This window comes from Eupeodes corollae, chromosome 1 (genome assembly GCF_945859685.1).
Source record: "Eupeodes corollae chromosome 1, idEupCoro1.1, whole genome shotgun sequence".
Classification (NCBI taxonomy): Eukaryota; Metazoa; Arthropoda; class Insecta; order Diptera; family Syrphidae; genus Eupeodes; species Eupeodes corollae.
Window position 1 is genome coordinate 247,686,083 of NC_079147.1, and position 23,789 is coordinate 247,709,871.

Genomic DNA, 23,789 nt, shown 5'->3' on the forward strand with positions numbered 1-23,789 from the left:
AAAAGGCGAAAAAAGAAAGTTTTTGAAAATTGATCTGTTATTTTATGTACATTTGAAATAAAAGTCTTCGATTCTCTTATGTATAACAGTTTTAAGTATAACAGATTCAAACTCAATTTTTAAGTTCTTAAATAGAATTGTTAAGTTAGCTTATAGGCTCTGTTTAGCTATTTCAAAAACGAGCTTGTTCAAATCAAATATTTAACGAAGAACACTCAAAAGAAATGGTGATTATAACATTCTTTTACGACGTTTGAACACCGTGCCTCTTGTCTCACCCTTTTTAAAGCTATTTTAACGGATTATGCTCCAGCGAAACAGCCAGTTGCATTCCACTGATTAAACAATTCAACTGTAGTTCGCGCGCCCCCAGGAACTCTCATTAGGTACGAGTAGATTCCAACTTCGGTCTTCTGTAAAGTATAGAGTTTTGTTTTTAAGCCGTATGCTCGTGTGGTAGTACCCATGGTGTAATGGTCTGTGCCTAGCATTATCATGGCAGAAGTCCTGGGTTCAAACCTTGCCTGTCACACCTGAAGTATTTTTCACGAGTACTGCCTCTTGCAAGTAACATACAAATCCTCCAAGAGTATTTCTTGTGGTAAAAAGTGTTTTTTCCCTTTTCCTCATTCCTGATATTCCTCGGACACAGAAATGGTAGAGAGTTGTGACTTGTGAGTCTCTAAGTCTCTCTGTTTTTTTCCAGCTATTGCAATGTCTATCTTCTTCTTAACCATCTCTCCCTTTTCTAATACATTATGTCTATACCGTAACAAGGGTAACAAAAATACTTTAAACGTGCGCCTTATTCCAGAGAGAAGCTTTATAAACTTTGAACATTTCGGATTTTTTAGATCAATATCAAAAAGCATATAATATTTGTACATCACTACAAGTTAGAAAAGTTCTCCATTGATTTTAATGTTTTTTAACTTAACAAAACTGTTTCAAAATAGATGCTCAAAAGCTCATCTAAAGCTCATTCAAATACCGTTCAAATTTGAGCTTGCTCACAAAAAGAGTTAGGCATAAAATAAGCTGAGGTTAAATGTAAGCATGTATCCCTGCTATTAAGGTTCTTTTTGAGCTTCAATTGATTACAGCAAGCCGCAAGACTAGCCTGTCACTGGGACTCTTACAAAGAATCCCTAAAAATCTACAAGAAAGCACTAATTAAATCTAAGCGATCTTCTTGGCGATCCTTCTGTGGCACGATAGAAGAAACTTCTGAAGCCTCTAGGTTACGGAAAATTCTTTCAACTAGTCCAGCGACGCCAAGCTGCTCGAAAAATGCAGACGGCTCCTGTACAAATTCAAGTAATGAATCGCTGAACTTACTGTTGGACACTCACTTTCCTGGTAGTTCTTTTACCGAAACTTGGAACAATTATATACGTTCAAGTTCCAATACAACTTATCCACAAGGTCTGATCACAAGGGACAAGCTACAATGGGCTCTCAACAACTTCAAATGATAAATCTGCAGGACCAGATGGAATAATACCAGCCGAGTACAAAAGACTTCTAACATAATTGCACCAATCCTTGAGGCAATTTTTACCAGATAGCTTTACCTGATCCATGTTCCCTCGGCATGGAGAGAAGTTAAAGTTGTTTTTATACCCAAAGCAGGTAAATGCTCGCAAGTCAATCTTAAAGATCTAAGACCTGTAAGTCTATCATCATTCCTTCTTAATACCTTGAAAAGATTGATTAATATCCATTTAAGGGCAAGTATTGATACAAGACTTCTATCTTCGTCTTAACATACCTACTGTAAAGGTAAATCGGTGGAAACAGCGTTACACACTTTAGTACCGTCGGATATTCCCTAAATCATTAAGAGATAGCTATGGTTACTTTCCTTGACATCGAAGGTGCCTTTTACAATGTGGACACATCTGCACTAACATCTCTAAATATAGAGGGAGTTAATTCATTTAATGCTTACCAGCAGAATAATTAACTCAAAACTGGGAAACTCTTCTGGTAGACAATTCGTTAGTAGAGGGACACCGCAAGGTGGTGTTCTATCTCCTCTCCTCCTAGTGGTGAAATGAAATGAAATCCTAACTAGTCTGGATGCGGAGCAGTTTCAGGAAAGCATTTTAACACATTTAAAGAACTCTTTAGAAAATGTCTTAGACAGACTAACACTATGGGCTGATCGGTGTGGACTGGGTGTCAACCCACGCAAAACCGATTTGGTCTTATTTTCGAGGAGGTACAGGAAAAAAAGCTACTGTAGCTCTCTTTTCTTGCAAAAAAGCTATTCGTAGTAAATGGGGCTTACAACCCAGAATCACGCATTGGCTATACACATCGGTAATCAGACCGATTTTAATGTACGGTGTGGCAGTATTGTGGACTGCTTTAGAGAAAGGTTTAACCAGGGATAAGTTAAATAAAGTCAAACGTTCAGCTTGCCTATGTATAAGCGGATCGCTTCGTACGAGCCCATCTGCGGCACTGATCACCTTACTCTAGCTGACACTTCTTGACATATTTAGCAAACAAATAGCAGCAAGCTCTGCTATTCGCCGCAAAGCTTCGTCGCAGTGGACTAGAATCAATTCCAAAGCACACAGACTACACCATCCCCCACATTTCTATACCTCCCAGATCTTTTTGGGAGAATAGGACATTCCTGGAAGATGAGTCAATCCATTTCTATACAGATGAGTCAAAAACAAAAGAAGGGGTTGGTGAAGGTGTGTACTCTGAACGACTGAAAGTAAGTCTCTCATTCCGCCTTCCCAATCATTGTAGCGTGTTCCAGGCGGAACTTTTGGCGATTAAAGAAGTCTTGTCTTGGCTCAAAGAAAACGTGATATCAACATCTGATATTCGTATTTTCTCAGATAGCCAGGCCGCTATCAAATCTCTGGACTCTATATCAGTCCATAACTGTCGATCATTTGTAATGGAGATGGCATACCAATCATTACTTGTAAACTGTTGCCAATGCAAGACGCTGTGAGGAGGGCAGGCACCAGGTGGAACAACAACACCACGTGTCAAGGCACAACAAAATCTGGCCAACACTGGATTTAAAACGTTTAGGGTGCTTGCTCTCTCTAAGCAGATCGTATATAAGCTCGATAATAGGTTTCATATCCGGACACTGTCTAATAGGAAAGCACGCCACGAGACCATGCGTATTCTCAAATGACTTTTGCAGAATCTGTATGGACGAGGAAGAACGCTGCTCTGGCTCGAAAACGCGAGAATTACCTAGGAGAATTCTTCTTTAACGATCTTAATCATATCAGAATAACCAGCCTCTCACGGTTCGTTAGGGACTCAAACTGCTTCCATTGAGCTTAGCAGGAAGCCTCAAGATTCATGTGGTATCACAATCGGCTATTAAACTGGCCTAAGTGTGTCCGTTTCCATCTTGGACAGCCACTATAACCTAACCTAACACTGTGCAATACATAAATTTAAAAACCAATCAAAATACTTCTGGTTTGAACTTAACAACATAAACGCATGATACAGTAAAGGCTTAATAAAATGAACTCTAAATTTTGTAATCCAATTGAACCATTATAACAACCTACTAGTGTTATCCGTCACTTTTGACATTGAAGTAATCGTTAAGGAATTCATAAAAATAAATTCCAGTTGTTCACTTCTTCGAGTTTCTGACATATTGATATAAGATATTGGAATTTGCACATCTGACAGAAAGAAAAACAAAGTTTGTTTGTATATTAATTGTTATTAATTTTTTCTTAAGCCACTTAATTTTATTTTTTACCTAGTCTTACTTATTGTTTAAACTATGACAATAACAAGAATCTGATATTTTGTTTATTTTTATCGTAATTGAATTGCTTTTAAAAACAATGATTATAATATTAAAAATACGAGTTGCCTGTGCTAGAAAAGAGGTGGGGGGGTTTGTTGTATCAACTCACCAGTAGTGAAAAGCCCACAAAAAACTGCTAATGAGTTTCATACTGATGAGGAAGAGCTCCTCCTTGAAACTGAAGGAAACCGAAATAAACGTAAGTCAAAGAAACGAAAAGCAGAGAGTAGCCCAGAGGCTGTTATAAAATGTCAGCAAACAGGTTCAAAATCAGATACTGCTACAAAAATGAGAGCATCCAATAAAGAAATAAGAGATTTACCCCAAAATAAGTCTCACGTTAAAGGTACCAGGCAAACTGCCCCACCCCCAATTATGATCTCCGGATTGGCAATGTTTGGCGAGCTAAAGAGCATAGTAGAAAAATGCACGAATAAGGCATGTAAATATACATCATACAATAAAGACAATTGGAAAGTCATTGTTGAAGACGCCGATGCGTATAGATCTGTCACTGAAGAATTGAACAAAAAGAAAATTCAGTGGCACTCGTACGAAAATAAAGCTACAAGATCGATAAAAGTAGTAGCAAGAGGCCTTCACTCTTCATGTGTTGCCAAAGAAATTGTCGAAGACCTTATACAAAAAGGCTTTCAAGCTCTCGATGCCAATAACCTTATTAAAAATGAGATAGTAAAAGACTCCACTGGGGTATCAACGACAAAAAAGAGATCTCTACCTTTATTTATGCTCACGTTTGAAAATAAAGAAAGTCTCGATAAGATTTACAGTATTAAATCAATTATGGGCATAGTTGTCAAAATTGAACCACTGCGAAAGTCGAAAAGTGTTCCACAATGTAAGCGCTGTCAAGCCTTTGGGCATACACAAAAATACTGCAATCGCGAGTTCGCTTGTGTTAAATGTGAAGGCAGACATGCAACCAAAAACTGTCCCATGGGCAGAGAACAGAAAGCGAAATGTGTTAATTGTCAAGGCAATCATCCTGCAAGTTACAGAGGATGTCCAGTAGCAAAAAAGTTCCAAGACACAAAAAGAAAAAACAAAACTGGGAACAAGTTTAGAAACTCAACCAACACAAAACCAGTAGTTGAAAGCAAAAAAGTAACGGTCGATAACATTACTAAAAATCAACCGGGAAAAGCAATTGCACTAAGCAAAAGTGATGAAAATAAATCCTATTCCCAGATTGTAAAAAATGTGCGGAAGAATGAGGAAACTTCTATAAAAGAAATGCTGGAACTCATCCTGAAAAGGATTGACCAACAAGATTTAAACATAAAACAGCTAAGCGAAGAAGTCGCTCTTAAAAAACAATGATGGACAGAACACTCAAAATCGCAACATGGAATGCAAACGGTCTCTTACAGCATGTATCAGAACTAAACATCTTTTTAGACATAGAGCATATAGACATTTGTTTGGTGTCCGAAACCCACCTCGCTATTGAACAAAATCTTGATAATAAATTACCAAACTATACATGTTATCACGCTCCGCACCCAGCTGACAAAGCTAGGGGAGGATCAGCAATACTTATAAAAAAGTGCTTAACACACTTTGAAGAACCAAAGTTTACTAAAGAAAACATGCAAGTAACAACAATTAGTATTGGTATAAAAAAGAAAGAATTCAAAATAGCAGCTATATACTGCCCTCCGAGGCGCTCTCCAACTGAAGAAGACTATGCAGAACTCCTACATTTGTTAGGACATAACTTCCTTGTTGGTGGCGACTTCAATGCTAAACACACCCAATGGGGATCTAGGCTCATAACAACAAAAGGTAAACGGCTATACCAAGCAGGCCGAAAATACAACTGCGAATTTTATTCTTCTGGTTCGCCAACATATTGGCCATCTGATACTAACAAAATACCAGACCTTATAGACTTTTTCGTAGTTAAAGGTATTAAACGAAATCATATAAGTGTCGAAGGTAATTATGATTTATCATCAGATCATACTCCAGTAATTTTATCACTGAGCGAAACAGAAATAATAGAAAAAAGTAATCCCAAGCTCGTGAATAACAGAACAAACTGGAACGAATTCAGAGACAAACTTGAAAATTTTATAAACCTAAGATCCCCTATGCAAACAATTGAACAAATTGATCATGAAGTAGAACAATTTATTGCTGATGTGCAGCAGGCTGCAGAAGAAAGTACTCCAACTATTTCGAATGCGAGAGAAAAAGAAATAAAATATCCTATCGAAATAAAGGAGTTGATATTGGAAAAAAGAAGAGCTAGAAGAAAATGGCAATCCACGAGATTCCCAGATGATAAGGTAGTTTTTAACCGTCTTAACAACGAATTAAAAAAAAGAATCTGTGAGTTTAAAAATGATTCACTAAGTAGATTCCTGAAAAGTCTGACGACGGATGCTTCTACAGAATACTCCTTATGGAAAGCAACTAAGCGTCTAAAAAGACCTCAGACACAAAACCCGCCGATAAAATCTCAAGATGGTAAATGGATCGGAAACCCGAAACAAAAGGCTGATCTCTTTGCTGAACATCTCGCGAATGTTTTCAAGCCATTCCCAGCAAGCACAGCTACAGATCCCTTACAGTTTGTTGACAGAAACGACGAATGTGAAATACCTATTGTCACGCTCAAAGAAGTAAGAAGCATGTGTCAACATAAGCTGTCAAACAAAAAATCACCAGGGTACGATCTTATAACTGCTCAGGTTCTGAAAGAAATGCCTCTTATAGCCTTCAAGAAACTCCAATTTATAATAAACGCATGCCTTAAACTAAGATATGTGCCACATCATTGGAAAATTGCGGAAGTCATTGTTATACCTAAACAAGGTAAGCCACCAACAGAAGTTACATCTTACAGACCAATATCGCTTATACCAATCATGGCAAAAGTTTTTGAAAAACTGCTACTTAAAAGGCTTAACAAAATAATTGAAGAAAGAAGACTAATTCCGAGCCATCAGTTTGGATTTAGAAATAAACATTCCACGATAGACCAAGTGCATCGAATTACGGATGTTGTGGAAAAGGCACTTGAAGAAAAACAAGTATGCTCGTCTGTATTCTTAGATGTTGCTCAAGCTTTTGACAAGGTTTGGCACTTGGGACTTGAGTACAAACTGCATAGGGACTTCCCCAGGCAGTACTACGAAATACTGAAATCCTATATTACGAACCGACTCTTTAGAGTACGGTACGACCAAAATTACTCGGAACTTAAGAAAATTGAAGCCGGTGTACCACAAGGAAGTGTCCTAGGACCAACCCTGTATCTGTTATATACAAGGGATATTCCAGTGGACATCAACGCTATCATGGCCACCTTTGCTGATGATACTGCAATATTGGTGCCAGATAAATCCGTTACGAAGGCTACACAAAAATTGCAAAATGCAGTCGATAAAGTTAGTGATTGGACGCACAAATGGCGTATCAAATTAAACGAAACAAAATCGACGCATATAAACTTTACAAACAAAAACATAAACAATGTTCCAATTTTTATAAACAGTACAGAAGTACCTTACTCCAATACCGCCAAATACCTTGGAATGAATTTGGATGCAAAGCTTAAATGGAAAGAACACATCAAAAAGAAAAGAGAAGAACTAAACTTGAAGTACAGAAAAATGTACTGGTTAATAGGAAAGAACTCTGACCTATCTATCCAGAACAAACTAATGTTATATAAGCAAGTATTGAAACCCGTTTGGACATATGGCATCCAACTATGGGGCTGTACAAAGAAAACAAATGCTGAACCCATCCAAAAATTCCAAAGCAAGGTCCTTCGTGGAATAATAAATGCCCCTTGGTATATAAGAAATAGCGATCTACATCGTGACCTTCAAATTGAAATGGTTACAGAAGTGGTTAAGAAACACGCTGTATCACACAATAAGCGGCTGCAAAGTCATACTAACTCTGAAATGGAGACCGTATTAAATGTACGAGACAATGTTCGGAGATTAAGAAGAACCAAGCCTCATGAGCTGATGGGCTAAAAGCTACGGGAAAGTGTTATAACCTTAAACTTCCCCCAATGCGATTTTAAAAATTAAGAAATAAAAATCATTTGTCGATCTTTCATAGATTGGTCCTGATTCACCGGTGGTTTTAGTGCGGTAAGAGTCCCACACTACTCGGTACCGATTCTTACCGAGTGTCTTTTGAAGATTTCCATCGGATATAAAAAAAAAAAAAAAAAAAAAAAAAAAAAAAAAAAAAAAAAAAAAAACTCAAGGATTTGTTTATGCAAGATAACGTTTATAAAAAAAATATAAACATTTGTTTTATTATATTAACACAATATCTTAAGCAACAAAAAGATACAAATTTAATCAGTTTATTGCATATGACTGGCTGATAATATCGTAGATGTGTGTAAAGTCTGATTTATAAAATATATCACCAGATCTATATTTGGAAAATGTTGATAAATATAAAATTAAATGCAATCTTTGCATTACTGATGATTATGATTTACTTTAAATGGTATCTATTGAATATAACCTTAGGGTATCGCTGCTATGCGTTTAAACATTGAAGATTCAAACGATATAAGAATTTTGACAGCAATGAAAGTTTGTAGTCTCTGTTTGGCCAACTGTCAAAAAACTATCAATAAAGGCATATTTTTATTTCAAACAGTACTTTCAAGTCAAGTGTACTTTTCACCAAATTTCTGCTGATTATTTATTTTGTTTTATTTAAACAAAAGCTCAACTTCATTACTCTTTTTATTTATTTTATTTGAATTCACTTGTTGAATGCTTTCATATTAAGTTGTTAATAGAAAGATTTTCTGTTAATTTTTAAAAAGTACTATTTCCCTGCGATACAAAATACAGCTCATAATAAATGTGTAGCTTGTGAGAGGAGTCTGAAGTTAAAGGTTTTTGAAGTTGAATTCTATGTTTAAAATTGATGACATATAAATTTGAGTTCAAATAATAATTGATTTCAAATGACGTCCCTTATGTCCTCTGCACGCACCCAATGGCCGCGTTCAATCTCAGACCGATAGGTTAGCCTTTTCACACCAAACCCAAAACCGAATTTTCGGCAAAAAGTTTTCGAAAACCCGAAAATCGTTCACACCGAGCATTTACACGTTTTCATTTGACATTTAAATTTATTTAACACCGGCTGTCAAATTTTGTATTGATGAAAAATTTGTGAGTAAAAAGTCTTGTTCTTCTCAAATTATTTTAACGTAACATTAGCTCGTCTAGAAAAAGAGTTCCAACTGAAGTTCTGGGGACGGGACAAGCTTGCTTGGCCGCAGCTATCCTCTTAGTTTACTTCAACCGGTCCGAACAGTTCACTAAGGAGAAGCTAATTGTCCAGAAAATATATCCTTGTATCAACAACAAACAAAACTGTTACAATACAAATTTATTTTCTCCTTCTTTCATAAAAAATTCAATCCAAAATACTGAGCTTATGACTATTCCTTTTGCTAGCCGAAGGTCCCTTCAGAATCGCCATATATTGTGGCGTCCGAGCAACTTATAGGCGGGGTTGAGAAGATTCTAAACGATTTCGCTTAGGTCCTTATGGCCGGAGCAGAAAAGGTCAATTCCTAGTTCCAGATTCGTACCAAAATCACTCTCATCCAAAGTGATCACTGGAGCTGTTATCATGGGCTGCAATTTCTCAATGACTATCTCTTTGGCTACTTCCTTTGAGGACTCGCCTGGTTTGTTCAAAGCACTAAATATCTTCTTGATATTAGCAGGCTGTTCATCAAGCTGCGTTAGGCCACTGTTGTGGTTTTATTCACTGGAACAACGATTTCCACATTGTAGATTGTTTTGGCGCCAATTTTCCTAGCCCGCTGGGACTTAGCCTCCACCAGAAATTTTCTTTCATACTTATTCTCCTCCACAAATGTACTTATCGCCTTTCTCATATCTCCTAAATCCTTGTGATTGAACGGAATTACCTTAAAGTCTTTCTCTAGGTAGTAAGAGAAAGCGTCGAGCATCCCTTCGAAACGTCATTACGAACTATGAGCAAGTCTTCCTCGTCCTTGGGGTCGTCATATTGAATTTTAGTTCCCCGCTTAACAAAGAGCATTTGAAACTCTGGAGGATCATAAAAGAACCTCCAGTGCCGCAAATAGTCACCGGGGCTTTTATTCTCGACGTTGGCAAAATTTCCCGCAATTTTTTCTGTTGCGACCTCCAAAGTTTCCTTGTTTTGTTTTTTTTTTATCTTCCATGTTCTGCAAATAATAAAAAAGCAAAAAATTCTTATTTTGTAAGGAAATTGTATAAATATTAATACCAAATTTATTTCAAAATGAAATATTTGATTCTACAGAGGCCATCAGCTGTTTTGTTTACATTAATTTGAGCGCTGAATGTTTCGAAAGGTTTGTTTGTTTAGTTCAACTTTGAATTCCTACTCATTTTCGAGAGGTTTTATATAAAACTTGTGGTTTACGAAAACTTGTGGTAGGTTTTCGGCCAAAACCGATAATTTCGCGAAAACCGGGGTTTGGACTTGGTGTAAAAAGCCTATAACGTGTAAAAGAGTAGCTGATCCAAAACAGAAGCGGTGTCAAAAAATAAATCCAAAGGTAACCGAAAATTTCTGCTATATGTTGGTATCTGACAGAACAGCTGATTCAACTATTAGATTTAATTTAAAGGAATTAGACAACTGATTTTAAATTTGTATCTTTTTTAGACCCAGAAATCTAAATGTTTGTCTGCTTTTTGTGGTCAGTTGAAACTTGTTTATATTTTTTTTCCAGCAATCTCAACAACTCGTCCATTAAGGTATCTCCAAATTCACTTACCCAACACGAGATTGAAAGCAGGCATTCTTTAACGTCCAGTAGGTGTGTTTGATTTTTAAATCTGTCAAATTTGAACTTGTGTCACAAAAATCTCAATATAATCAATATTTTATTTTATTGGAAGTGGTAAAGTACTTGCCCATGAGAACCAACTTTGCATTGAACAGATTTTAACCATTTTATGAAAAGTTGCGTATATTTTATTTTGCTCTTTTAAATCACTTGAAAATCATTCATAGTGGTCATTATCTGACTCTTGGTTTATACAACACCCATTCCACCAATCACTCTCATAATTTACAAAAATAATCTCAAACTTCTTGTAAAACACCCGAAGAAAATAATTTACCATTACATGGTTTATTTGAATATTCAAATAAGTTCTAATTAGGCACCCATTAGTCGTTTTTGTTTTCTTTTTTCTTAACACATTATGAAACATAAACTCCAAGTTGATTAATGTCAACTCAACGTATAAGTAAGTTTAGCTTCACAGCAATCAATGTGTCAAACTTCTATTCAGACAAAGTCAGTGTTGGCGCCTTCGGATGTGACTTTTGTGTATGTTTAGTAGGTATATTTTTTTTTTCTTAGAAATGAATGATCATAAAACAAAATGTTAAATAATAATGCCGTTGAACTCAGACATTAAATTGATAAAAATTAAAAACATATGTATATCAAATACAAAAAGAAAGAAAAAGAATGAAGTGAGTGGGAGTGTGTTTTTAGTTTGCATAGGTTTATTTTCTGTCAATGTTTGTTTTTATTTATTTTTTTATTATTCGTCAAATCATTAAAAGTTAAATTTAAAAAATTCTTTATGAATGTCTCAACCATGAGAACAAATTTAAGTCTGGTATCTACCTTCAAATTGGAAAATAGCACAAAATTGCAAATCATTTCTTTTTTATACAAAAACGCGTAAACAATATGTTGACTTAACCTACATTTTGTTTTTATGCGGTCATCAGGGACTTAATATTTTCTGTTTGCGTTATTTTCTAAACAACACCCCTTAGAGAGAAAACTGTGTGAAGTGTGATCCGATATTTAAATTCTACTACATTCCTCGCATAATGTCATTGATTACAACAACCCGTGTATTAATTCTGCCGGCCGACGCGACGACGAACAATCTCAGGCTTTTAATGAATTTCTATTTGCATGACAAATAAATAAAAAATACATATTATATACGCGCAAAAACAAAATATGTATACAAAAAGAAAACGTGCGCAGTAAAAAAAAAATATGCAAATAAAATAATATTTTATCTTGTTTGTTACTCTAGGGTGGTGTGATTCTAATATATGCGCCGTGTTTTGTTAGAAAGCTTACTATGCTCTGTTAAACTACACTTTACGAAAACTTTTACGACTTTATGTCATTAATATGATGCAAAATTTATAACATTTCAATCCATAACAGATATCAGCGTTATTAGACTTAGATTTAAATGCTGAGTCGAATAAAACGTCAAAAAAAAATTAAAACTAATCCCAATTTAAAAGCTGCATAAAGTGAAAACATTTTTAAAAATTAATTTAAAGGAGTTCGATTATAAACGATTTTGGTAGATCCACAAAACTGAACAAAAATCAAAACATTAACAATGTATGTAGGAGCATCACTTTTCAAACAATTTAGTAAAATGTTACCTTAAAATATGGTTAACCTAATTTTAAACGATTTTGACGTCTTACTATCTCTTAACACTTAGCTTAAGTTAAAGTCACGGAAAGGCTTCTTTAAGCAATTTGCTAAATCCATATGACAGTTGCACTATTAATCTTATAAGAGCATTGGAGTCCAGAGTCTAGTTAATGAATTGGCCTTTGCTTTGTTTATTTTCAACTGTCACTATTTAGACATGTTCAGATGTCAGTTTCTTAATAAAAGGGTATGAGAAATGTACTCAATTCACAAAAAAAAAGTTTAAAATTTCGGATTCGCTTAATAAATTGCTAATTACTTTAAAAATTGATACTTAGCAAAATGTTAACAATAGGTTCTTTAAAATGTTGCCCCTTTAACTTTAGTACATGTTTCTTTGGTCTTGTGCGGACTGTCGCAGTTTAAGTTCAAAAGAACAATCAATTATGACTGATAGAGAAGTGAATTAACCATAAAAACAAGACAAGAGATTTCAAAAGTTCATAAAATCTAACCGATTTTTTTTTAAATCTGCTCTTCAGAATTAATTGAAATTTTGAGCTTTAAAAAGTAAACGAACAGGCCTATCTGTCATATTTTGTTTATATCATTTGCTGAACTGAAAGTTAAGTTAAACCTCTGTTCCTGACGGTGTCAATCATTACATTATTCACAAAAGGATTAAGTTTTCGTCATGAAACACCTAGAAACAAAGGAACATATTAAAAAGTTATCAATTATGTGGTTCCCTAGCAAAACCACTAGGAAACGAAGAATTTACAAGCACAACATTTATGAAATATTTTATATCTCGTAAAAATTCGCAACTTAGTTTGAACTTAGAAAATCAGATTATTAATGAAATTTGTTAAATATTATTTTGTTTTAATGGCAATCCACAAACCTTTTGAATTTTTCTGAAAACGAAACAATAGTTAGTCTGAAAATATGGGGTGGAGTCGGCTAAGATGATAATTGACTAACATATTTTTATAATTGTGACAAATAATTGTTGCTATGGTGAAATTTTAAAATGATTCCTATAAAATATCTAAATAAAAGTTTTCAATTGGCTGTGTTCTTACTCTTCTTGTGTTTTTTCTAATTTCGAAAACTTTGTCCGTTACAAGAATGTGTTTTTGTACGTAAAAAAAATGAGGCTTTGGTAGCACTTTTCAAAAATGAAATATTTGAAGGAAAATGACTATCACATTTTTGTTTTGACAGCTTTTTAGGTATCAATTTGACTGTCACCTTACATAAATCGAATTCGATTATTTTGACTGTCATTTATCAACAATCAACTTAGTTAATTCAAAACCAGAAACACCCACATATTCACATACTTAATAGTCAAACTCGAAAGTCTTAATTTTTGTGTTCTAATTTTGCTAGGTGGTTTTCTTTGAACAAACATCATTTTTGACCACACTCAATTCAATAAAATATAAGATAGGTTTGAGATTTCAGACCCAGATTCCGGATTACCAAATAGTAATGAAGTGATACTAAATTTGTTTACAAAAAAGTTAAATTGGTTTCACGCAGCGTTTTGGCCCGATGTTCTACTCGATCAATTGCTTATTTTCCGAGCTGTCAAATCTCCAATCCATAAAACAACGTGCACAACAGACCTGCTAACAGTCTTTATATTATACAGTAGACTCGCGATAGCAAAAACACCGTCTTACGTAAACATCGGCTGTAGCGTAAACGTGAAAGCCACATAACGTGAAAAACTTTTAAATGCGTTTGACATAGCTTCCTTTGATCGTTTTTCGGTTTTTCAAATCGTTAATCCCGTTAAGGATTTTCCAGGTATTATTTACTTTAGTTAGGTATTTGTCTTGGTGCGCTGTGTTGGTTTGGCGTAATCAAAAAGAAGATTTTCTTGAAAAATGTTACAAAAAATACCAAAATTATTGTCTTTGAACGACAAAGTAAGTGTTTTAGAAAAACTAAAAGGAGGATCAGCAAAGCAATACAATGTTGCAAAATCAACAATTTGCGCTATCAACAAAAAATCGGAAAATATTTAAAAATGTCTTAACAATACATTTTCTGGACCTGGAATGCGGAAGACCATGAAGCGTTCTGAACTTCCTAAAATGGAAAAAATCTCTTTGCCGTTGGCTCATCAAACAGCGAGACAAAAATTATCCAGTCAATTGATTGATGGTTAAGGAAAAAGCTAAATTTTTCAATTCAAAAATTAATCAAATTTAACGCGATTTTAATGCGAGTGACGAATGGTTGCAAAGATTTAAGAAGCGTTATGGTGTGCGTTTTATCAAAATAAGTAGTGAAAAGTTATCTTCTAGTGGACCCTTTCAAAAACAAGCTGCAAGCCAAAATAAAAGAGCTAGGTCTATCTCACAATCAAATATACAATGCGGATGAATCCGGAAGCTGCTTCCTGACAAAACATACGTATCATCTCAAGAAAAAAATCTCCTGGCAGAAAAACGAAAAAACAGCGCGTCACTTTTCTTGCTTGTACAAACACAACACGAGAACATAAAGTTAAGCTTTTAGTGATTGAAACGGCAAAAAATGCTCGCTCTTTAAGGAATTTTAAATATCCTGTTGACTATAGTTGCTCCAAATTGTTATGGATGACAGGTGCTATTTTAAAAAATTGGTTTCATCATTCTTTCGTACCACACGAATGTTTTCATGTGTAAGTCAGAACATTTTTGAAACACCAAGAGTTGCCCACCAAAGCTTTCTTTTAATTGCTAACGCTCCATCTCATCCACCCGAAAACGAACTAACATCTGAGGACGGGTTAATAACTGCGATGTTTATGCCACTGAATGTCACGCCGCTCATACAGCTAATGGACCAAAATGTTATAAGACTGACAAAACTTTTTTTTGCAGAAAAAGTCTTCTAGCATCAATTGTGGCCGAAAAAAACTGATGTTGACGTTAAAAGACGCTATTTGCTATTTAAATTTGGGTTGGCAACGTCTTGAAAAAAAAAAAACAATAGCAAAATGCTGGACGAATATTTTAAGCTCAATAAGAAATGAAAAGACTCTGAAGTAATCGACATTTTCAAAAAGGCTTTGGAATCGGCTGAATATGAAAACGTAAATACAGGAGACATCAGCGTACCGCGAAAAGACAGTTTTCACCCAATTAAAAAAAAATGAAATTCAGAAAAGGATTACCCATTGTTTTCATTAACTGCAACACAAAAAAACATATGAATTTTAGTTGAAACAAAGGCCTAATTTATTTTAACTATTTTAAGAACTACACTTTCATCAACATCAACATCTTCTATAACGTGAACACGCTCGGTTTTTAATAGTTCACGTTACCGCGAGTCTACTGTACTCTTATTTTTCGATTGACATGCTAAAGATTATTCTCTATGCCCATCGATTGCAGGATTTTTAATACCAAACGAGCCGATTTTTGCAGATCTGGATTTTTTGGCAGGTCTACTTCCATTTTTCGAACACCACTACGAAACAGAATAATTGACAGCCTTCAATTTGTCAAGTGTTGTCATGTTGACGCTGTTCAATCTAAAATCTAAACTAAACAGATAACTGTCATAAATATACAAGTTCTTCTTAAGTGCAATGCGGTAACTCACACATTCTTGTATAGCCAAAGCAATCTAAATTGCGAGATATCACTTTCGATTCGTTTCGATCCGCCGCGCTGTCTGAAATAGACCAAAACAGAATTATTGTTCAATCATGATGTTATTAAACAGACTTTTAATACAATATTATATTTTTGTATTCTATTTGATTAGCACAAAAATTATCTATACTATTGTGTTGAAATTAAGCAAACAAATTTTGTATTTATTTTATTGTCAGTGTACATTAACAACAAGTACATAGAATATAAGAGTATAATATAATATGTACATAATATTATTATATATACCAACTCCTTCATCAGCTTCAGAATAAAGGCGAGCAGTCATGCGAAAATAATACTCGTATCTAAAACTAGCATTAGGTGTGAAATAGGCTTGTCATTGTGTCAAATTGTAAACAAATACAAAAATAGCGCGAAATAGAAGATACACAAAGAAATATTTACAAACAGCTAGGGCCAAAAAAATAGGAACATTTTTTAATTTTGGGTTCAACTGGGTTTCTTGGTTTAACATAAGTAAAGCTATGAAAGGGCTATATACTAACGTTTAAAATGTATGTTGTTAGAATATTTTATAAGTAATTTAATGAATTCGCAAATGATATTGCCATAGTTGGAAAATAATGTTTACTTTGAACTTTTTTTTAAATTATAATTACATGTAATTACCCGTGTTTTTTAGCGTTCTATAAAAAGCAGAAAACGCATCAGCAGTAGGCAGATTTTGTATTTAAAAATTGGTACAACTGAAAGAAGATCTGTCAGAATAATAATAAAAAAACAAACACAAATACCAGAAAAACTTAAATTAAAAAAAGGGACAAAATTTAAGAAGAAATATTAAGGGGGTATTCTGGTCTAGAAATTAAAAAAAATCGATTTTTTTTCTTTTCATATTTTCATAGTTTAACTATTTAAGAATATGTCTAATAGAGGATTTTCCCAAATTCAAATTATTTTCGGAGAAATAAGTATTTTGCTGAGCAGCCATCCAAATTGGTTGGGCTGCAACTAATAGAACAAAAGACATAATGGGATATTTTAAACGCGTTTTTCTCAGAACTGTCTTTTTGAATCTGATACCCACGATTTCTCAGGTTCTGCCGAACCGATTTACTTGAAATTTTAAGAGAGTCTTCTTTAGGGACTTGTCTACGTCCGGAACTACGGCCATCCCCCAATTTTCATTTTTACTATTTTTAACAAATCGAAGAATGTTCAAAAAAATGGTAAATTTTTTTTATTTTTCTTTAGACAGTCGCCATTTTGTAAAAAAAAATGTTTGTAACTTTTCCGTAGTTCCAGACATTGCGACATTATTGTAGATTAATAATCTTTTTTAGTTTTTGGTTTCAGATTTCTAGGAGAGTTAAAATCGTGGGTATGGTCACACACCAAATTTTTGAGACGCACCACTCCATCAGCTGATAACTAACGGAATTTTGATTTTTTGTTTACTTTTTTATTTTTTTTTTGTATGCTTCTGGTGTAAATAAATAATGTATACAAAAATTGATGGTAAAATTGTTGCTTGCCTTTTTCTACAGCACTTCAAAAATTACCTAAAATTCATGTCTCTAGACCAGAATACCCCCTTAAGAAAACATCTAAAAATTGAGATTCTAAAAAAAAGTTCATTTAACAATTGCTTCAATGTGGAGGTTTGTTCGTAGACTACTTCGAGCTTGAAGCTCGCCTCAATTCTTTATATACCTGAATCGAGTTGAAATGAGATTGATTTGACTCGATTCCCGTCGGGGATCGGAGTCTGGTCAAAATCTGTGAAGAAAAACCTGTGAAGAGGATTTGGTTTTACAGATAATGCATTATGGTCTACTTATTTGGATGTTCGTGTATAAAAAAATATAGTTTTGTTTTAATCAAATAAAAAAATGCACATGTCGTAGGTGGTGATGAACTATTCAGTTCTTCGTTGTTTATAACGAGTCAAACTATCTCACTTGCACTTCATAAAAAACATCGAAACACCATTTGAATTTTAGAAAGTGCTGTCAAACTTAATCATTTTTAAATCTTCTTTTGTGGTGGAAACACCAAAAAGATTTATCTAAACTGAGGTAAACCTTTGGTGGAAACATAGTAAAACTAAATTATCTTTTCTATTGTTTTCTCTTGCAAAATAAGCCCAGTTAGTCCATTTTCATCAACAAAACTAAGTAATATCAACAGTAACAGATTGATTCTTTTCCCCAATGGAAACAAATTGATCCAAAATGCTCAACTACTCAACGAGCACAGCCATCGAGATACAAATACAATATCAATCGTAGCAACATTTGAAAAAGGATTCACATAAGATCCTTTCGAGACCCGTATAAATGTCATAAACCCATTCGTAGTAAGATTCTACTTTAACTTTTATCGGTAGTATTCATACTGCTGATATTGTTTTTGTTATACGTGTAGGATCCTACTATACTATTGATAGATTACAAGTAATTGAAAATTGTAATGGGTTTATTCAAGTTCTTTAAGGAACGTACTTTTAAAAACAGTTAAAATTCAAAGCAAAACACATGAAAGAACTTCGGAATAGGACCTGAATCGTAATTGACGACAATACGATTAGGGTCAAATAACTTCTTTGTGTAATGATTAATATAAAGATCATTCATTACTGTTTTTTAATCATTACTCTTGCTTTAAATTATATTTTTGTAATTAAATTGCAAGTAATTGGTGCTTTTAATTTAGTTGCCATTAGTAATTGAAGTTCGTCAAATAAATAAAAGTAATTGTAAAAGTGTGGAGATTTCCAGTACAAGTTAAAATTTTATCTAATATTTATATTTAGTGCAATTAGTTTATAGAAATTTACAAATCTCTAAGTTTAAGATTGGACAGAGTAGATATAATTGACATGTATTGCATTTTCAAGTTCAAATAAGAACTCCTATTTTTTTGTATAAAGTCTGCAACAAATGGAAATGGACTCCTAAATGTTTGCATTAAATATTATTGTTTGAAAATCAAAAACTAATTTAATTAAAATTGAATTAATAATTAAAACTCAATTTTTTTTGTTTTATTCTAATTTCTTTAATTGAATTTATAATTTTGTCAATTGCCAAGTCTACTCTAGCTTAAAAGAAGAATCAGAATGTCCCAAACGTCAAAGACTCGTCGATGACGTTTTACTATTCGAACATGAATCGATGATGTTTGACGTTTCGAACTTTGAGGGGTAACTTACATTTAGAACAAAAATGTATGACAAATTAACTAAATACAAACATAATTAAGTTTTGTTCCTATTATTTTGGCCATATCTGTACATAAAAATTGTGAATCAAGAACTTGTTGTTTAATTTATTTATTTTTTTTAATGTTTGAATTTTATGGTAAATATTTTAATGATGAGTTTTACTATATGGCTTATTTTAACCTTGTTAGTGTAAAGAAATAAAATAATAAATTTATTTTGACATAACGAAACGACAAAACTTATGTTGTTGTTATTTTGTACCTATTTTTACATTTTTATTAATTTGAACCGGGTTCGTTTTGAATGATTTTGTTTATGTTTAATGTTTAAGGGAACTGTCACATTTCAATCATGTTCATTTTGTTGTCTTTTTTTAAAAGATAAGACGAGGTCTCATGAATTCTACTCTTTCAATTTGATATTTATTTAAAAAACATATTATCTTACTCAAATTATTTATTATTTTTACGTCTATAGACACTTTGAAGCCGGTGGTGTGATATTCCTTAGTCATCCAAAAAAGACTATAAGTTATACCTTATCAAGTAATTAAGAATTCAAAAAATAGTCACGTTTGAAAGATAATGCTCGAGAGCACCTGGCAATGCGGGATTTGCAAGCGCGAATACTCCTTATTGATTTAGTGCAGTGATCTCTATTTCTATAAGAGTCTACAAAAGGCTTTGTTTTCCAAGTATTGTATTTGTTATGCAAATAGTAGAACTATAGTCTTCAGCTTGACTCTTAACATTCTGTCATTCTGGATGAGATGATGTTTCTTGAGGCACGTTCACAATAACCCTTATTTTGTGCGCTTTACATCACATCGATCTAAAAGTAAATGTCATCGACCGCGAATGTTGGTGATAAATTTGTATTCAATGCATTTTCTTGTACATTTCTTTTTGGCAACAAGCTAAGCAGATACTAGAAACATGTCTTACTTTCCCTTATGATTCCAGAGCTTGGCCAATGCTGTATGTTTAACACTGACAGCTGTCAAATATCAGCTAAAAAATCCTGTGCTATTAATATTTCACATGCCAGATCAAAGGAGATAATAGCTGTGTTCCAGACCTAGTTTCAAACAGTTTCAGACTGAAAGTCTTAGTAATATTAACTCCGATGTCGTTCAACGGTTGTGCTGGTTTTCAAGCAGAAAGGCGAAGTAAGGGTTGCCTAAGTAATTCTTTTATTTTCATTTTAGTATAGTTAATGTGAATATTGTTAATATTTTCTATTTCCATTAAATAATCAAATAATTTTACTAAAATTTATGTTTTTATAAAACTGTTGCTAAAGAAGAATCGTGTAGTACAAACAAAAATATATAATATCGCCAAAATTTATTAAAAATTTTAGCGATGTATTGAAAAAAAAATGTAAGGAATGATTTTATTTTTACTTAAAATAAATATAAGTTTACTTTTGTTGATATTTATTTTATTGGATTCTTATGATTAAGTTAATTAAAATGTATCAATGACCTTCGGAAACTCTGCTCGAGTATTTTTCTTTGCAAACTCGTGCAAATTGGTGCGGAAACCGTTTCCAAACATTTTGACAGTTTGCTAAGAGCATTTCATCCCCAATCTTCAAGTTTGCATTTGACCAACTTTTAGTGCGAGAAATGTCTGGAACAGACTTAATAGCTTTTGTATAAAATACTCGACAAAAAATAAAAATGTTATCATCGAAAAAAAGACAAGTTTCCGTGACTGTCAGATTTCTGTCACACTATTTTAAATCAAAGAATATTTATATATGAATTCAGACATTCAAATGCAAAGGTATAATAATGACTCACATTTATTTATAAACATATCAAAAGCGTAAATGATTTTTTGTTAATCATTTGTCCGTTCTGTTGCACCAATAAATTCTTTAACAAAATAACATCGAATAGTTTTCAAAAAAGAAAAAAAATCCTTCTTATCTAAACAGTCTTGACCCTCTCTTAAGGAGGCTAAGGTTTTGTTCTCTTCTTCTTATTGTTTTTTTGTATTATTTCATTGAATTTATATTAGAAATAGTACGAATCTATTTAACTTTATCGTTCGATGCTCTTTATAACAGTTAACCATTGACATCACTTTTATAAAAATAAATTATACACCGAAAAAGAATTCTACTCTAAAAGTAAAAAACAAAATCTACATAAACAAATCAAACAACACGAGTAAAGCTGCTCGTTCCTCCTCTGGTTGAAGAAAATTTACAAAATAAAAAGTAAATAATTTGTTTATACGTAGACGCAACAAAGGAAGTATCAACCCCGCCACAACAATATGCAGCATTTTATTACGCCGCCGCCCCAACCCCTCTTCATTTAACTTTTCTTTATAGATAAACGTACCTAAAGATTCTCTCTACCTACAAAATGAAGCAAGCAGCAAAAAGAAATATAGCAACAAGAAAATCCGTACAATAAAAATAAAATTAAATTATTCTACGAACAACACAAAAAATAGAGCCGGGTGGACTGGGATGTTTCATAAGATTCAGTGAATCTTATTAAAACAAAAACAATAATAGATAAAAGTTATTTATCGAGGCAAAAAAAAAAGCTAAGACAACTGGCACTCCTTCCTTTTATTGTAAGAATTTTTGTTTTTTTTTGTTGCGCATTTCGTTGTACAATAAATAATCTTACATTCAGCTTCAATTGCTGGAAGCAGTGTCGGATTTAAATTAAAGGGTTCCAATTTTTAAGCATGCGATAGTCGAAGCTTAATGGGCGCCGGTAGTAGGTGAGAGTGCTAGTCGGATCATAGAAAACTAAAATCAGATCTTTCAAAATACCGATTTTAACAATAACTGACTCACTTAAGACGTTGTTCACATTAAACTATTTTAAGGTTATTCTCTTTGACATCAATTGCAATAAATGGCTATATAATACAATTTTCAATGAAAGATCTTAATAATTCAGCCTTTTATTGACAAAAATATTACAAGTTTGAAATCAATTTTTAAGTTCCTTCACATTTACGTTTACCCATATATACTAAAAATACTTAAATACCCTTAGATTCCTTTTTTGACGTCCCACGTGTGTTTTTTTACTCATACATAACAAAAAGATCCGGATACCATATCTGTCAGCGATTTAACGTAGCTAATAGTATGAGTGACGTAACGTTATGAAACGTCAAAAGAATCTATACTGTCAAAAATAAAAAATTCCAACTCAACATTTTTCGTGATTAAAAAGTTTAGTTTAATAGCGCATATAGAATTGTACGAGTTTATAATATTATCCAATTTGGAGTTTAAAAATGTTGTTTGCTGGAAATATATAATTTACTAAAATTACACTGGCATGACAGCTAGCAAATTTCATGTCACCTAAAAAACATAAATGTTTGAGTGCCTCTGATTTGGAATCCATAAACAAATTCCTCTTGTTTTCCGAATCAGAACCGTAACAGAACAAATTTGTAACAATATGATGTTAATACATCGCTTCTAAACTTATTGAGCAGGTTCAGGCAACATAAGGGACTTCATTTGCAGTCAACTTCATTCTTTGAACGTACATTTTGACCAAGGCAACTAATTAGTTTTTCAAGTGTCATGAATTTCAAGTTTAGAACTTTACTTCGCAAACCTCTACTTAAGTTCATAGTACAAAAAGTACCAACAAAATTACTGTCTACAAAACACTCCTCAGGCAAGCTACAAGTTCACGACGATTTGTATTTTAAGGAAATATTACTTATTTCTTTTCCAATTTGACAAGGATCCCCTTCAGAAAACAAATGAATAATAGAGTAATAAAGTTCAGCTTTCAGTTGAATGAAAAAACATGATCAGCTGTCATTTTGATAAAAGTAGACTTTACTTTCCAGTCAACTTTCCATTAAAGTTGCCTTATTCGGAAGGTAATTTTTTGGCAGATGGCCAATCAGATATTAGAAACTTGCCTAACTTTCAAGTCCCTTATGTCGTCTGAACCTGCCCATTGTTGAAGTGCCAAATAGTTATTTTTTGAAAGTCTTGAATTGTCAAAGTAAAAGGTATAAACAACTATTATGACTTTTAAGAAAATGAACTTAAAATTAAAATAATTGTAAATTGGACCACGAAATTTCGTTATACAATAAGCCAATTGGCAAGTTCAGACAAGGTAAGGAGCTTCATTTTCAGTCAACTTCATTCTTTGAACGTAAATTTTGACCAAAGCAAAAAAATATAGTTATTCCTTTTATCATTTGACAAGAAACTTTTTTACACAAAACATCAAAAGGAATTGTGCAGAAAATAAATAAATTATAAAGTTCAGCTTTCAGTTGAATGAAAAATCATTTTGGCATAAACTGACTTCACTTGATAGTTAGGGATATTTTCCTCGGCTAACTTTCCATTAAAGTTGCCACTTTTTGAAAGCTGACCGATCAGATATCAAACTTTCCTTATTTTCAAGTCCCTAAAGTCGCCTGAACCTGCCCAATGTTTTTCGTTGCTTTGAAAAAAAAAGAAGTGATTTAGGATATGTTAAAAAAAGCATACATTATTTATCCCATCAATTTTTATTAAATTTCTCAAGCAATTTGAAAGCTTCTCCAATTTTTGTTTTGTTATCATATTTGCGTTTTAAGGGTTACAAAAACAACTTTTTTAAATGTGTAATATTGAATATATAAC

The 23,789-nt window shown here is 33.2% G+C and overlaps 1 protein-coding gene and 1 long non-coding RNA gene across 2 annotated transcripts in view; one reads left to right on the plus strand and one right to left on the minus strand.

Annotated features, from left to right (window-relative positions):
- LOC129953888 (uncharacterized) overlaps positions 1–23,789 on the plus strand; it is a 73,805-nt gene that overhangs the window by 42,489 nt on the left and 7,527 nt on the right. The gene's annotated exons all lie outside the window — the stretch shown is intronic.
- On the minus strand, positions 15,538–21,876 carry LOC129953889 (uncharacterized). Its single transcript, XR_008782607.1, has 3 exons — positions 20,950–21,876; positions 15,900–15,971; positions 15,538–15,840 (listed from the first exon to the last, which is right to left on the minus strand). It is a non-coding gene; the product is annotated as an uncharacterized LOC129953889 (long non-coding RNA).